This window comes from Rhipicephalus sanguineus, chromosome 7 (assembly GCF_013339695.2).
Source record: "Rhipicephalus sanguineus isolate Rsan-2018 chromosome 7, BIME_Rsan_1.4, whole genome shotgun sequence".
Classification (NCBI taxonomy): Eukaryota; Metazoa; Arthropoda; class Arachnida; order Ixodida; family Ixodidae; genus Rhipicephalus; species Rhipicephalus sanguineus.
This window is the reverse complement of record NC_051182.1, coordinates 168,573,234-168,589,133: the sequence shown is the minus strand read 5'-3', so window position 1 is coordinate 168,589,133 and position 15,900 is coordinate 168,573,234.

The window sequence follows — 15,900 nt, the reverse complement described above, 5'->3', positions numbered from 1 at the left end:
TATCCCTTCTTTTAAACGGCCGCGAGCGCCCCGCGACCATTTCATGTAAGTCATGCCGCACATGACATGCGTGTCATGATTTGCACGTTAGGCCCTGTCATTATGTTCGCCATGAACTCTTGTCACGTCATACCAGTTTTGGTATATATGAAATTAACGGAATGGCCGCAAGAGCCCCAAGGCCGTGGAATGTAAATCATGCTGTTCATGACATGCATGTCATGATTTTCATGTTATGACCTGTCATTTATGTTCGTAATACGGTCATGTTATTCCATACCAATTTTGGTATACATCCGATTAACGAAACGGCCAGGAGAGCACAAAGTCGTAGGCGGCTAGATAGATAGATAGATAGATACGCTCAAACTCGCAGAAGTTCGCTAAGAAATGCTTCGCATTTAAAAAGTTCCGTCACTGGGAGTCGAACGTACGACCCCTCGATCCCCAGCGCGCAGCGCGAAACGACTCCGCCACAGACGGCACTTTCTTCGTCGTACTACCGGCGTGCTATTTATATACACCATTTGCCGGTTGAGGTACTCCGAGATCGCCGGCACATCACCGTGTTTTCGTTATCACTAGCGAGGTGGCGCGAAGGGCTCGAATGGCGCGCTTTAAAGGTCGTCGCCCCACGAGTTGAGATGAGCGTGCGCCTCTACAGGGCGTGGTTGCTCGTGGGCGCGCGCTTATCTTGTACGTCTTGCGCTCTCTCCATAAGTTGGCGTTGAAGTTACAGAGAGCACGAAAGTCACTTCGCTCACTGCAGAGGCCGCTATTGCGAAAGGAGCGCGCTGCTCACAAACAAATAAGTTACAACTGTGATAGCTCGCGCTCATCCTGTGCATACTTGTGCGTTCGTTTCGTGCGTCCTCCTTTGTATTTGACCAGCGCGCTTTAACTGACGAGCTGTGAGAGTTGTTAGTTCGCGCTCATCCTGTGTATGTTCGTTCCGTGCGTCCTTTCTGCTTAAGCAGTGCGTTGCAAGTTTCGAGCTGCTTGCCGTTCTTCGCGTGACATACAACTTCTTGCTATAGCATTCATTCCTTCGCCCTTGGGGCGAAACAATGCACAACAAACACACAACTACGTCTGCATGGACACGTTTTACTTTCTCGTTATACCGATTCCTATGACAGAGGGATCAACCATGTTTCTTTTTGTAAAGATTTCTTTTCCTATCTTTTACTGTAATAGTATGGAGAGCTGGGCGGGTTGGTATGAGGACATTTTTGGAAACATTTCGGCGCGCACACAAAAGACGAAAACGAAAGGCGAGGAGACAAACGGGCGCGAACTCACAACTAAGTTTATTGAAGGAAGTACACGAAATATATAACCCAGGGTAGCTCAAGAGCGCATGTGCGTAAAGAAAATCAAACAAGCAAACAGGCAAAACATAAGGAAACAAAAGAAAGAACACATCATGACACTAATTTTGCAGAAGTATCTACAACGTGCAGCAGATTGTAAAAGTCAAGTGCTGCTCAGAAAGGTGAACTCCTTGTCAGTTAGTGCAATCGATGGGTTGCTTACGCATTTATCAGCACACCTTCTAATATGGAAAGCTTCAACTATTTCCCGAGTTATCTTGTCTTTATGATAAAACAAAATGTTAGTATCACACCACACAGGATGACATCGGCAGTTCCTGCAATGCTCGGCTAGATGGGAGTTATTGCTATTATCCAATGACTTCATATGTTCATTAAGGCGAGTGTTGATGCATCGGCCAGTCTGACCTATGTACACACGACTGCAGGTTAAGGGCAATAAATAAACTGCCCCTATCCTGCACCTCACGAACTTTCCGCTTTCTTTTGAAAGGGAAACACATTTATTCTTCTTGATTTTTTTGTCGATTTTTTGGTCCACCGCACGACAGATGCGTTGAATCTTGTTGGGTGTACTGAAAACAACCTCTACACCGAACCGATTCGCTATGTACTTTAGCTGATGGGAAATACGATGAATGTAAGGTAAAACAGCGAAGCGTTTGCGTTGAGTGTCTTTCTTTGGAGAAGTGTGCTCTGACCTAGCCTTTAAAAACTTCGCTTAACCTAGAAAGCTTGGCTTCTGCAGTCAAAAGAGCAAAAAGCGTGCATTTAGAAGTATTTTTTTCTTGTATGACGCACAAGCCAGATCAACAGTTTAGAGCGATAGTGTCTGAAAGAAACACGTGGCAACTGCAAGTAGCTTGTTATCTTCACAAACACCTTTCGACGCTGTAGATTTGTGACCCGCTAGTAATACCAAATTCGGAAGTTGTCGTTAAATATTTAAACAACGAAAATCCAGGCAGTTGCAGTGCCTTCAGTGTCGACGTACAAGACCTGTACTATTCTATTCCCCACGCGGAACTAATGAAAAGTGTCAAGTCGTGCATCTGTGAAGACAATGATGAAGTTAAATTTACGAATGATAGCGGGGTATCAGTTGCCAACTTTTTGGAAATCTTGTCCTTTTATTTAAAATCCACATTCGTTGTGTGGCAAAGTGAAATGTTTGTCCAGAATTCAGGGGTCTGTATTGGCTCAAAAGTAGCCCCGGTTCTTAGTGATATTTTCATGGCCAGAATAAACAGGAATATTCTCAAAGGATTGCTTGGTTTGGCTAAAAAGGATTTTCGGTTTGTTGATGATTTTTTAGTATATGGGATGGGTCTCAAGTTCACACATGAGGTTGCCCAAAATAGTCACTTGCAGTTCCTAGACATAACACTGCACCTACAATCAGGACACACATGCTGGCTGTATAATCCTCGGTCAGTAAAATCTCTTCTCAACTATAGCTCAGGCCATTCCAAAATTGTAAAAAATGGAATCGTAGTGTCTTTTCTGAGGAGTGCCTTGTCGAAGTCATGCATTCATACCATGAGTTTAGCATTCTCACGTCAAATCAACCGTCTAAAAATGGCTGCATACCCAGACAATGTTGTACGCAGAGCTGTTGATAAGATTATTAAGTTTTTAAAGGCTAGGTCAGAGCACACTTCTCCAAAGAAAGACACTCAACGCAAACGCTTCGCTGTTTTACCTTACGTTCATCGTATTTCCCATCAGCTAAAGCACATAGCCAATCGGTTCGGTGTATAGGTTGTTTTCAGTGCACCCAACAAGATTCAACGCATCTGTCGTGCGGTGGACCAAAAATTCGACAAAAAATCAAGAAGAATAAATGTGTTTGCCTTTCAAAAGAAAGCAGAAAGTTCGCGAGGTGCAGGATAGGGGCAGTTTATTTATTGCCCTTAACCTGCGGTCGTGTGTATATAGGTCAGACTGGCCGAGGCATCAACACTCGCCTTAATGAACATATGAAATCATTGGATAATAGCAATAACTCCCATCTAGCCGAGCATTGCAGGAACTGCCGATGTCATCCTGTGTAGTGTGATACTAACATTTTGTTTTATCATAAAGACAAGATAACTCGGGAAATAGTTGAAGCTTTCCATATTAGAAGGTGTGCTGATAAATGCGTAAGCAATCCATCGATTGCACTAACTGACAAGGAGTTCACCTTTCTGAGCAGCACTTGACTTTTACAATCTGCTGCACGTTGTAGATACTTCTGCAAAATTACTGTCATGATGTATTTTTGCTTTTGTTTCCTTATGTTTTGCTTGTTTGCTTGTTTGATTTTCTTTACGTACATGCGCTCTTGAGCTACCCTGGGTTATACTATATTTCGTGTACTTCCTTCAATAAACTTAGTTGTGAGTTCGCGCCCGTTTGTCTCGCCTTTCGTTTTCGTCTTTTGTGTGCGCGCCGAAATGTTTCTATCTTTTACGCTTAACTGTTGTAGAAGTCTGCTGGTTTGGACTGATTGGTACCTTATTAGAAGAGACTCGAACAGCGCTCACTGGCAAGACGAAATGATAAGAGGCAGGATGAAGACAGCGCTCCCGTGTGCGTCGTATTTATTGTGTCCTGTCATAAACGCTGTTCTTTACCATTGTAATGACGCTTAGAGCTAACGCTACAGCCAAAGCTTACATTACTGCGTTAGTCGCAGATTTCAACTTCAACGTAAGCATCACTCCTCAGGCGGTCAGTCTGGTGCCGCACCCGGAATTCTGGAGCCGCATCCACTCCCTCTGGGTGGTTTCGATGCTGCTGCCGAAATTTGTGAGTATAGAACGTGCTGCATTCTATCGCGGATGATTGGCGCGCCTCGGTGGTGAAGTGGTCACGGTGCTCGGCTGCTCACCGAAGGTTGCAGGTTCGATCCCGGCCGTGGCGGTCGCACTTCGATGGAGGCGAAATGCTAGAGGCCTGTGTACTTAGATTTAGGTGCACGTTAAAGAACCCCAGGTGGTCGAAATTTCTGGAGCCCTCCACTGCGGCGTGCCTCATAATTACATCGTGGTTTTGGGACGCAAAACCCCAGGTATTATTATACTTTTGCGGATGCGAACACAGCCACAATGACGCCATAGGATATCTTGCTAACTAATTAGCGCCCGTGGTGTCCCATCCTGTGTTCTCCGTGCTTGTTTTGTTTCAATATAGTATGACAAATTGGGCGAGTTGGTAACTTAATTTTAACGTAAATCGCGACTAGAGACGGACGGAGCAAGCACTCGTCCTGTTTTCTCGCTCCCTCCGTGTCTATTCGCGATTTTTGTTTTGCCGCGTATGCCGCTAATCCTTCAATCACCGTTCAAACGGGGGCGGAAACTCCCTATACCTCCCACGTACGCTCGGGCGCATGCCGACATGCGGCGGCAGCGCTGCTTCTTCCACTGGCGGCTGCCGGGCATCCTACTGAAAATAATTCACAAACCAAACACATACCTTCAACACGTCACTGCTGACGTCAGAAGGTAGAGGAAGAGGGTGCGTTGCCGGGAGGAGGAGGGTTGCCACGGAAGCCCTCCTTTCCCAATTCGCATGCAAATGTGCACTCTCGCTCGTCCGCTTGCCGCGGGCCGCCCTTGGCCAAATCGCGGAGCCGATTCTGCTGAAGTGTGCGGTGTTTGCGAAACTCTTTCTGCCGCGTTTACCTTACAAGCGCGGATTTCTTAAAGCACTGGGACATAGCTCGTACATAGCAGCGCCAAGAAATCATGAATACAAATATTGAAAAGCAAAGCAAACCGTCGTAAATTATTCGGCGTTAAAATTATACATTTCCTCCTTTCTGGGAGTAGTTGCTTTTTAACTGCTACCTTGTGATTAAGTTTAACAGGTCGACAGATGTGCTGACACCTATCTTAACCTAGCCTTCCTGGCACAATCATTCGCTAGTTTTGTTCGTTTGTTGTGGTGTGTATCAACTAAAGCGGGCTGATTTCTTAATCAACCAAAACCCACACAAGTAAATTCTGAGCGCTTCTCCTTTATTTTATTTCACACATTTCGTACAAAAAGCGACTGAGCTGCACAGACTGCGGAAGTGTCAATACACAAAACCAATTGCAGTTCACAACACAACTCAATAAGCGGACACACATTACAGAAAGCCCCCCCCCAAAAATGCGAAAATTATTAACGATCACGAGCTGGTCATACGGAACATGACTCCGGCGCACACGCTCCTTTGGCAACACCACCAGGTCTTCCCTGTTTGAATATTTTATCCAAGATTCACACCTGGAAGAAATGCCAATTTTGTAGTTGAATGGCTGAGCTTCTGATTCTTCTACGACACGGCGCGACGTCTCTACCCACACACGAAGAATATCTGGGGTAGCCGCTGAGCTATAGTGACAGAAAAAATAAGCATTTCTTTGAGCAACTTACTACTATGTCAAAAAACAAAGCTTAGCAACAACGGAAAAAATAACACTGTGTCTGTTATTTTTTTACTTCATCATTGAATGCACATGCATTGGCAAAGTAAGGAGTGGGCAAAACGTATCGCCCATAAAAGCATGCACTCAAACCATTCATCGGAAGTATTTCACAGACACAAAACTGCCCGCCGTCATAACGAATGGGTCGAGCGTTGATGCTCTTATGTCAGTCCGCTCTCGGTTGCACAGAACTAGTTTACTCAAGCAAGCTAACTACCATCTTAGAAAATAAAGTGAAACATTTGTGCTTACCTGTAGTCATGGGGAAATCTGAAAAACTTGGCACAACTTGAAATCCCCGTGTTAGAGCACCACAGAGCCGCACAAGACATGTGATGGCCCGATTTAGCCATGTCCGCGGGGCTCGTCTAATGCTTGATTCGCCTGATGCACCTGGTTTCCAGCGTAACCGTTCGTTGCCCCGTTTTCAATCTTATCTTCACCATCTTCATGATTGGCAGCGTGTCACGACAACCGGAGCATATGACCACGCGCAATCTGCCCTGCGATACCGCTAAGCGTGTGGCGAGGGTGAGCGGAGACAAGCACGACGGATGCACGTTGTCATCCGCTTCCCGCGCTTCACCCAATTTGAAATCCACAAAAAAAATCTGTAAAAAAGTTAACTAAACAGAAAGATGAGCTCTTCACCTTTCATTCAATTTTTTTTTGTTTCTTAAAACTTGCACGTGACAAGAAATGCTAACATCCACATCTACATTACTTTTTTCCACGAGATCTTAGGATGCCCGGCAACCGCTAGGAGCGCACATGGTCCTTGAAAACGAAACTAGCATTGAGTTTCCGGGGCCTGGTTCAAATGTCGCCTTTCCGTTTCTGTGTATAACCGTTTTTGTCCTCTAGCTTTTTATTTAGTGCGTGTAGCTTCGGACTTTGGGTCTAGCTAGACGGACTGTATTTCTAAGGTTCGGCACTTGCAGCTCATCGTGCCCGACATCATAATGGAAGTTCTGTCGGTGTCCTACCCGCCAATACTGGTCCACCGGCGGTCGACGCACTTCATCATGTGTATCTTTCTGTTCCTCATGAGCGTCGTCGCCGGCTATCCCGTACGTATGTCACATTCTCCTCTGGACGTGAAAGGTGTGCGTACAACGGTGCGTTTTATATTGCTCACTATCCATAGGATCTGGAACGGCTTTTTATAAACGCATTAAAGACTGGAAATGAGGCCGTGCGACCTACGACTTTTTCACAGGCTGTTTAGTGATAACGGACATCTTAGCATTACAAAACGAGTGAGAACGTGAGACTGACTATATAGCTGCGCAGATAGCTGAAGACAGCCCTACGATGGGTTCAAGAACAACGCCCAATTCTCGCACATTATTCTAAGGTAACGCAGCAAAAAAAAAAGGTCACAGTTTCACCGCAAGGGCGAAGCAATGAATGCGATAGCAACAAATTGTAGTGTTATACGAAGCGAGGCTGGCAGCTAACTGTATTGTATCCGATCTCGCGTAACTACAAAACTCTGGTGTAAGAGAATACGGCCACTCCAGGTTGAGATGCTCTCCGCATAGTCTCTTCGCGTTGAGAGCGCAGCACGTAGAAGGGTATACGAGCCGCCCACTGTGATGGCTGTCGAGATAGCGCGCGCGCCAGCGATTGTGACCGCGCCCTTAGATTCAAAGTTACTGCTCGTAGGACCCCCCCCCCCACCCCTTCGTGTCTTTTCATGGTCGTTAAAGACGGGTGGGCCGTTTCCTGTCTGCTTCGACGGCGGGCCTCCCGAGCGGGGTGATGTTATCGCATGCACCCTCCGAGCGACGGGAATGGGCCGGCTCATTTGATATCTGCTTCAGCCGCGTTCGTCGCCCCCGCTCGCGCGCTTTTACCCGCGGTAGAGCATATGATGCGCGGGGGGATCTTATCAATCTGGACTTCATACGGGAGGGACATGACGGCGACGGCAAAAACCCGTCGAGACTGTCCATATAATTGCTATCCCAATAAAAGGTTTTGTATCAGAGATAGTTGGTAAGGCAGCCTGTTTGAGCATATGCAACTTGACAGAAAAGACAGCGGTTGTTTGTCTGTATTCTATCCGCTGTCCTGCTTGTTGCGGTGTACACGCTCGATGGTGGTGCTATGAGATGCTTGAAAGGATAAAAAAAAAACACGAAAGAAGCAAAGCCTTTCTAGTTGGGCTTATTTCTTTCTTCTTAAAGGTACACCATATAAAGCACAGGGAGCACAGACCGGTACAGTACTCACGGATTGAAACAGGACAATTTAGGGCTAAGTACCGCACGTACTTTCGTCTCCACTGTCTTCAGTGCGGGTCATATCGGCGTAATTTTTATTTGAACGTGTATATCAGAGCCAACGTTATTTTTAGAGACCAGATCGGATTGAAACAGGACAATTTAGGGCTAAGTACCGCACATACTTTCGTCTCCACTGTCTTCAGTGCGGGTCATATCGGCGTAATTTTTATTTGAACGTGTAGATCAGAGCCAACGTTATCTTTAGAGACCAGATTCGTCGCGACATTTTCTTATTTATTAGTACAACCTACATCGCCCTAGTGGACATTATTGTAGGAGGGTTAAAAAAGAATTACACCGTTGCACAGTCCAAAAAAGTCAAACATATTCGCGCGGCAGTGCGTGCGCATTCACGAAAAGCACACATCTTGTAGTGACGAACGAAAAGCATCAGCGGGAAGATCGACAACACACGCATCCAACTCATTCCATTCACGAATAGTGAAAGGAAAAAAAGAATGAGCGAAGACACCGGTACGACAGCTGATCTCACGGATTTTTTTCGAGTGATCATTTCTATGTGACACGTAGTATGGGCTCATCATGTACAAACTTTCGTTAATGGCGTTGTTATCTGTTCATGGCGTGTTATCATGTTAATGACGTGGTTATCTAGAGCAATTGCGCATACAAGTCATTATACGAAAAAACTTGATGTCTCATTCGAATCCGTGAGTACTGCACACGCGACAAGTGCTGTTCTGGTGTGATTTCATGCTGTGCTACCTTTGCGCTGTTTGCACTGAAACTACAAGAGGAGTACATTAAAGTGACAGAAGCTGGGTCACGTCTCTACGCACTTGATATTCCTTTCTGGGCATCAACACATCAAACAGTGGAGAGGGGTCGTATATTTGTAGCGGAGATTTTAGACAGCTAAGCTTGCCTTGTCTGACACGACACGCCTTGGATATTTCCTGGACGGCCGAGGCCTGTGTCCACAAAAGTTTAATTGTTGCACTAGATTTGTTCGTGAAAGAAAATTCTGTCTAGTCCACATGCTGAAGGCAGCCTGCAAATGGCAAATCTCACAGGTTCCCTTATGCACTCTCCTAAAATGACTGGAAGGCGAACACCATCTTATTTTTAACGCGATAGCGTTAGAGAGCTTGTTTCACAGAAATTCCATCATCGGCATCTTTAACGGCGTCGCTGACGGCGTCGTTCGTGAGCGAAAAATCGTCCGTGACCGAAAAATCGTGAAAGATGCAAATAAAGTAAACAATAAAAATCTTCGGTCCCATTGAGGATCGAAGCCGGGCCGTTTGCGTGGCAAGCAGGTGTCCTACCACAAAGTCACGATGTTACTTGCGTAAGCTTTCGAAAAAAACACTACACAAACGGCATATAGTGGAAGGAGTCTCCTTAGCGCATTTTATTCGGCAGGTGTTACGACGAAAATGAGGCCATTTGGCGATTTGTAGGCGCATTGACGAGTCCATCAAACTACGTTTATTGCGTGACGCCATGCTTCGAGAAAAGCCGGGATAGTGCCCCCATCACCGCTAAAAACACATACAAACTTGCAAACAGCTCCAAAAATGGACAACTATGTCCATCTTGCAGAAAACATATCAAGCAAACAGCAAACATTAGATAATTTGCTGCCATCTGCGAGGCATTGTGAGAAACATGTCTCGACTTTAGCACAGGGAAGTGCTTTAGATCGAAAACCTGCGCGCGTGTGTCTGGGTGTGTGTGCGTGTGTGTACCTGTGTGTGCCTGTGTGTGCCTGTGTGTGCAACAATACACATTAATAAGTATGCACTTAGTGGTTGAAGTGCGCACTAGGGCCCGAATTTCGCTATCGCGTTCAACCCCAATTTTTTCTTCTCAGTCGATGCACTGATCCTTCCCCGCCACCCTCCGAAAGCTTTCAGCGCCTAACGTGGTTTTCCACTGCCTCCAGGATTGGAAGCACCTCACCTGGTTCTGCTAAGGTGGCTAGAATGGGGACGTGTGCTGAGCGCAGCGTGTTTCCCTTGCCAGACAGGGTCCCTCTGCGCGCCGATGCCGCCAGCGGCGCTGCTGCAAGGGGCGCGGTAGAGTTACTGTATATGCTACCTAAAGCCCGAACCATATAGAGCGTTTTTGCCGGCGTTTCCTGGCGTTGCGTCCCTCGGCGTCGTCGCATCAACGCCGTCAGAGAGGGCGGCAAACCATATGAAGAGCGTTAGCTCAGCGTCACACAGTGTGACCAGAGGGAATGAACCTGACACCTCGTAAAGCAGTGTACAGTTTCCGTCAATCGACCAACAAGATATATTCTTGATTATAGCTTTTATGTCTCATTAGCAGTTCTGTGGTGCAGAAAACGAGTCACAGTGACACAACGCCACCGAAAAGTCTTATTTTTTTTATTTGACTTGTAGCGCCAGCTATTGGCATTAAGAAGAAGCACAAACTTGTAATATATGGCCTCTGAGTTCAAAGTTGCCGCACATCTTTGAGGCCACATATTCGGCCGATACACTCATTCCTGCTAAGCCTACCGATGAACACTCGGAAAGAGTTCAAAGATATCACGAGCGCTTTGCCGTCGAAGCTTCTAGGGAACAAGCTAAGTCAAATACAAGCATCAGTTGAGAACTTAAGGGCCACACAGTGCACGGCGACGACTTATTAGATCCGAAGCGGGCGGCAGCCATTTTGGCAGCAGCGACGACGCCGTTACGTAGCGGAAGTCGCTGCCAGCCGCACGCTGATTGGTTCTGCGTCCATCGAACTGCTTCCGGCGTCGACGCTGCCGCCCGTGATGTCTGGACCGTCCAGAGGTGGACGTTTCGGCCACCGTCACCGGTAGCGTCGACGTCGAGGGACGCCGGCGTACGAAACGCCGGGAAAACGCTGGCAAAAACGCTCTATATGGTTCGGCCTTAAAGCGCATCTCAAAACATCTTGCACCTTCAGCAGTGCAGACACAACGTGCGATCAGCAAAAAATGACCCTTGATAATTGTTTGCATCGATCACTTTATGGGAGCTTGTACACCAACGCGCATAACGGTGGTAACTCGTTAACTGACAGCTTTAGCAGAGACTTGGTCTGGGCAAGTTGGTGCGACATTTGCAAAATATAACAGCACGAAGGACGGGACTAAAGACACAAAAACCACAGGACGAGTGCTGTGGCAGCTTTCGTCCTGTGGCTTTTGTGTCTTTATTCCCGTCCTTCGTGCTGTTATATTTTGCAAATGACAGCTTTAGTTGGGCATCCGCAACAGCCTCGCGGACACAGGCTGCTGTTGGAAATGGCTGGCAGATAATTTCCGCAGAGGCTGAGCTGCTGCAGACGCCCAGCTAAAGCAGTATAATTAGTACCTACGAAAGCAGTACATTCACCGTTAACAGGCGCACGTTGTCCGTGTCCGCAGCTCAATGAATATTCCGACCTCCAAGCGTCACTTCGTGCACGGAGCCTGGCGTCAACACCACCGAAGATGCGCATGTTTGTTCGCACACAATACTTCCAAAACACACAACCTGCGCAACCAACGCAACCACGCAACGCATTCCAATAGACGAGGAGACTGAGAGAGGAGCCGGAAGCGGCGCGCCACCCCGGCTCCGTCGGCGAGCGAGGCGAGCTAACGCGCCACAACGGCGCCAAAGGGCAAGCGCACGATATGTATGGCGTATACGGCGGCGCCTTCATCACGGAAGCCAATCGAAACGCGCTTCAGGAGAGTCTAGTGACTCCTGCCAAAATGCTAACTCTCTTTCTCTGCATCTGCCTTCCAAAAGGGGTTAAATGGACACCCGAAGAGTCATGGTGCCATGACCCTCTTTTGACTCTTTTTTTCCTAGAGTGCAGTGGCGTGGCCAGGGGGTGGCTGACCAGGCTACAGCCCCCCCCCCCCCCGAAATTTTTTCCTACTGTCGTGTACCGACCGCCGGATGGATGGATGCTATGAGCGTCCCCTAGCAACTTGATGCGGGCGCACAGAGGGTGACGTCACTGCCTCGTCAGTGCGTTTTGGGGGGGGGGGGGCAGACGTAATCACATCAGAGGCGATTAGGCGGCACCCAGGGAGGCTTCGTTGAAAGGCTGCATTGTTGAATTGTGCACGCTGTGTGCGAGAGCCAAGCACACTTGACGTTCGAAAAGTCGATGAGAGATCCGCTTTCCCGAAAAGGAACATTTCCGGGAGAAAGATCTCCTTTGTCGTGTATCACTTCGCATGAACGCCTTTCCGGAAGATGTCCCTTTAGAGTGCGCTTGTGTCCGTATGCCGCGCGGGCTGGGAACTAAGACATCGCTCTGTTTCCATGAGAAAATTGCAGATTCAGGATGCATACATCTCTTTAGAAGCAAACGTGTTCAAAATGACGGTTGAATTCACGATTGTAAAAGGTTTGCTCCGATTTAACAAAACAATTATTACCAAAATGACATGGATGTTTCGCCACCTATGCACTGTAGTGCCATTGCCTTACCGCCGACGCCATTCGCCGTTCTCCTATGCTTCTCAGCGATTGAGAACAACATTTCTGAGCAGGATGGAGTGAGAAACAATAGCACTCCGTGCAGCTGCGATGTCGCCTCTCCGATGCTTTGCAGATCCTCTCACCAGTCTGGCCTTATCGCGTCCAGGTGCGACTAAGTGGGGTCAACGAGCCGCCAATTCCCCAAAAAGGGTCATCGGAGGTGTCGATCTTCAACCTCTGAGCGTTACGTCGTCAAAGAGGCATTGACTTTTGAGGTGCGGATGCGCTTTTCATTATGCACCTACCAGTGCTGCAGGATTGGTGGAATCCTGGCCACCGCATGGAGAGGAAAAAAAAGGGGGTGGACCCCAACCATGTTATTGAATCCGGCGCACCGAAGAGCGCAGGTGCCTGTTCACTGAGATCGAACGATGTAAATACTTGCACATAAGTATTTTCTTCCATCAATTTGTCCTGCTCACTGTTCCGGGCACAATGCCCCCTCGTGTCCACACTGGCCACGCTACCAAAGTCGCAACAGCACCCATGCACACCCCTGCAGAGGACATAGCTTCGACCTAAACGATGCGAGGCGACGTTGGCTCGGAATCGAAGGTGCGGCAAAAGAAAACTCCCAGAATCGGGGTTCATTCGTCTTAAACAACCGGCTTGCAAAAACAACTGCGGCCCCCATCCGGAAGTTTACAAGGACGCATGTGACACTGGTCGATCTCCGCTCATTTGTTGCCAGTGTATACTGAGAATGCCACCTGCATAGACTCCCGGAAAAAAACTGCTCTGCAATCCCACCCGACGCAAGACTCGCCCGCACTCTGCGGGACTGCTCGACTCCTTGGCTCTCGGAACGTACCACAGTCGCCTGGTCATTCGTATGCCAGCTTTTGTTCACTTTTAGATGCGAAGCAGCTTTTGCGCTGGGCTTTGTCCGTAGTTCCATTGGCGACCGTACGCTTTCTAAAACCTGCCGTAGCCATCTGTAACATATTGAGCGCGCGCTCACGCCAACGAGAAGTCTTCTTCGTCTTGTTCTTCGACCGCCTTGATGATGATACGTGCAGAGCGCGCGCTCGCGCCAAGGAGAAGTCTCCGTCTTGTTCTTGGACCGCCTTGATGATGATACGTGCCGAGCACTTTAGGGGCCCAGGCTGCCGTAGGCTGTCCTAGCTTGGCGTAACGGAGACAAAACCACGTGTGCTGGCACGCGCTAGCGCGTTCGCGCCTGTGTAAGGGGCTGGGTAAGACGCTGTGGCCTCTTCCCCTTACACTCTCTCAGCAATCATGTGATGGCGTCGGCGAACGAGATTCCGCAGACGCGCGATGAACCAACGCGTTGTATCCTAGTCAGAACGCGTTGGCACGCGCTAGCGCGTTCGGGCCTGTGTAAGGAGCTGGGTAAGACGCTGTGGCCTCTGCCCCTTACACTCTCTCAGCAGTCACGTGGTGGCGTTGGGGACCGAGATTCATCAGACGCGCGATGAACCCGCGTGTCGTCCTCCAACAAGAGTTCGGGACGAGTAAGAGCAACAGCAACAACAGTGAATCAGTGAATTCATGGTGTGCTCCACATGCAAGGACGCGTTAACATCGGGCAAGGTGCCCGTGATGAACGAAACTTTAAGTCGACCCATGCGCTCCTTCGCATCCTCACATGGTTCCCTTTAGTGGGAGATGGTGAATTTTTTTTAACTGCTGTTATAATTAGCCACTGTTAAGCATATGCTTTTGAAATGTTAAGGAATGGCGATTCGAGCTTTTGCGCGCGCGCGCGCGCGCGCGCACACACAACACACACACACACACACACACACACAACACACACACACACACACCACACACACACACACACACACCACACACACACACACACACACACACACACACCACACAACACACACACACACACACACCACACACACACGCACATTATATATATATATATCTGGGCCGGCTGTTCTTATTCTGCTTCGTCTCCTTTTTCTCGCGCTGGCCCGAGCGCGAGGGCCCAAGCTCTGTTGCCGCTTTTTGTCATTACAATATATATATATATATATATATATATATATATATAATATATATATATATATAATAATATATATATATATATTATATATATATGTATATATATATAATATATATATATTGTGGGCGTTCATTAGACACATCTACCTTCATACATGTTCATCATCATGGGTGTTCGTCGTCTTCATCGGTGGTGGGAACTCGGCTTGATTGTGGTCTGTGCCTCGGGTGTGGCCGCTTCACCGTGCCTTCGGGGCCTAATAAACGTCGTGTTAACCATTGCGTCACAAGTGGTGGAGGCTGCTCAGCGATCTTCCTTCCTCTCCCAACCTTCTCTACCTCCTGGAGCTTCGCTCAGGTCGCCGTTTGTACCAGGTGTCCGGTAACATGCCTCAGGACGAGCCAACCGGCGCCCCTGCATCTACCTCCACGGCCCCGACTACCGCGGCCTATCCACCCTGGATTATCAGTGGGCCATAGCGCGATCCACCCATGTTCGCCGGACTTCGAGGTGAAGATGTTGAGGATTGGTCGGACCACTACGTCCGAGTGAGTTCAACAAAACCCTGGAATAATCCGGCCAAGCTTCGCCGTGTTTCTTTCTACCTCACGGACGTAGCGAAAACATGGTATTTCAATCATGGAATTGATTTCACGGACTGGACCCATTTCAAGCAACCGCTTCGCCAAGTTTTCGGTACTCCGGCAGTTCGTTCTGCCCTCGCAAAGAAGACCTTGGACGCTCGCAAGCAACAACTTGGGGAATCTTACACCTCATACATTGAGAATGTGCTTGCTCTATGTCGTCGTTTGAACATCTCCATGACCGAATCGGAGAGGGTTCGCCATCTACTGAAAAGCATCGGCACTATAGCCTTCAATGCGTTGGCCATACAGAACCTGTCAACAGTCGCCGACGTCGAGGGGGAGGGCGAAGCATTGAATGGGATAAGTACACGCTGTAATGTTACATGAACGAGGGCTAGCAGCTAACTCTTTGTGCTCCGATCTCACTTAACTCTACAAACGCTGGTGTATGGCAGTACGGCCGCTCCCGGAGATGAAGCGGTTTCCGGTCGGTTTGTCGTATCAGTGGTCCGAGCGCGAGAGCAGTGAGATCACAGCGCTCAAGTGCGTAGAAGGTATACGAGGCGTTCGCTGGGGATGTTCTGCCGAAATAGCGCGCGTGCCAGCGCTCTCGACCGCGCCCTTATAGTTAAAGTTCACAGTTGCTGCTGAGTTACGCAGTCCCTCTCCCCAGACATCCCTTCCTGCTCCTTCGCCCGGCTAATGACGGGCGGGGCGTTTCCTTGTGCTTGAGGAGCAATTGACGGCAGGCCTCGCA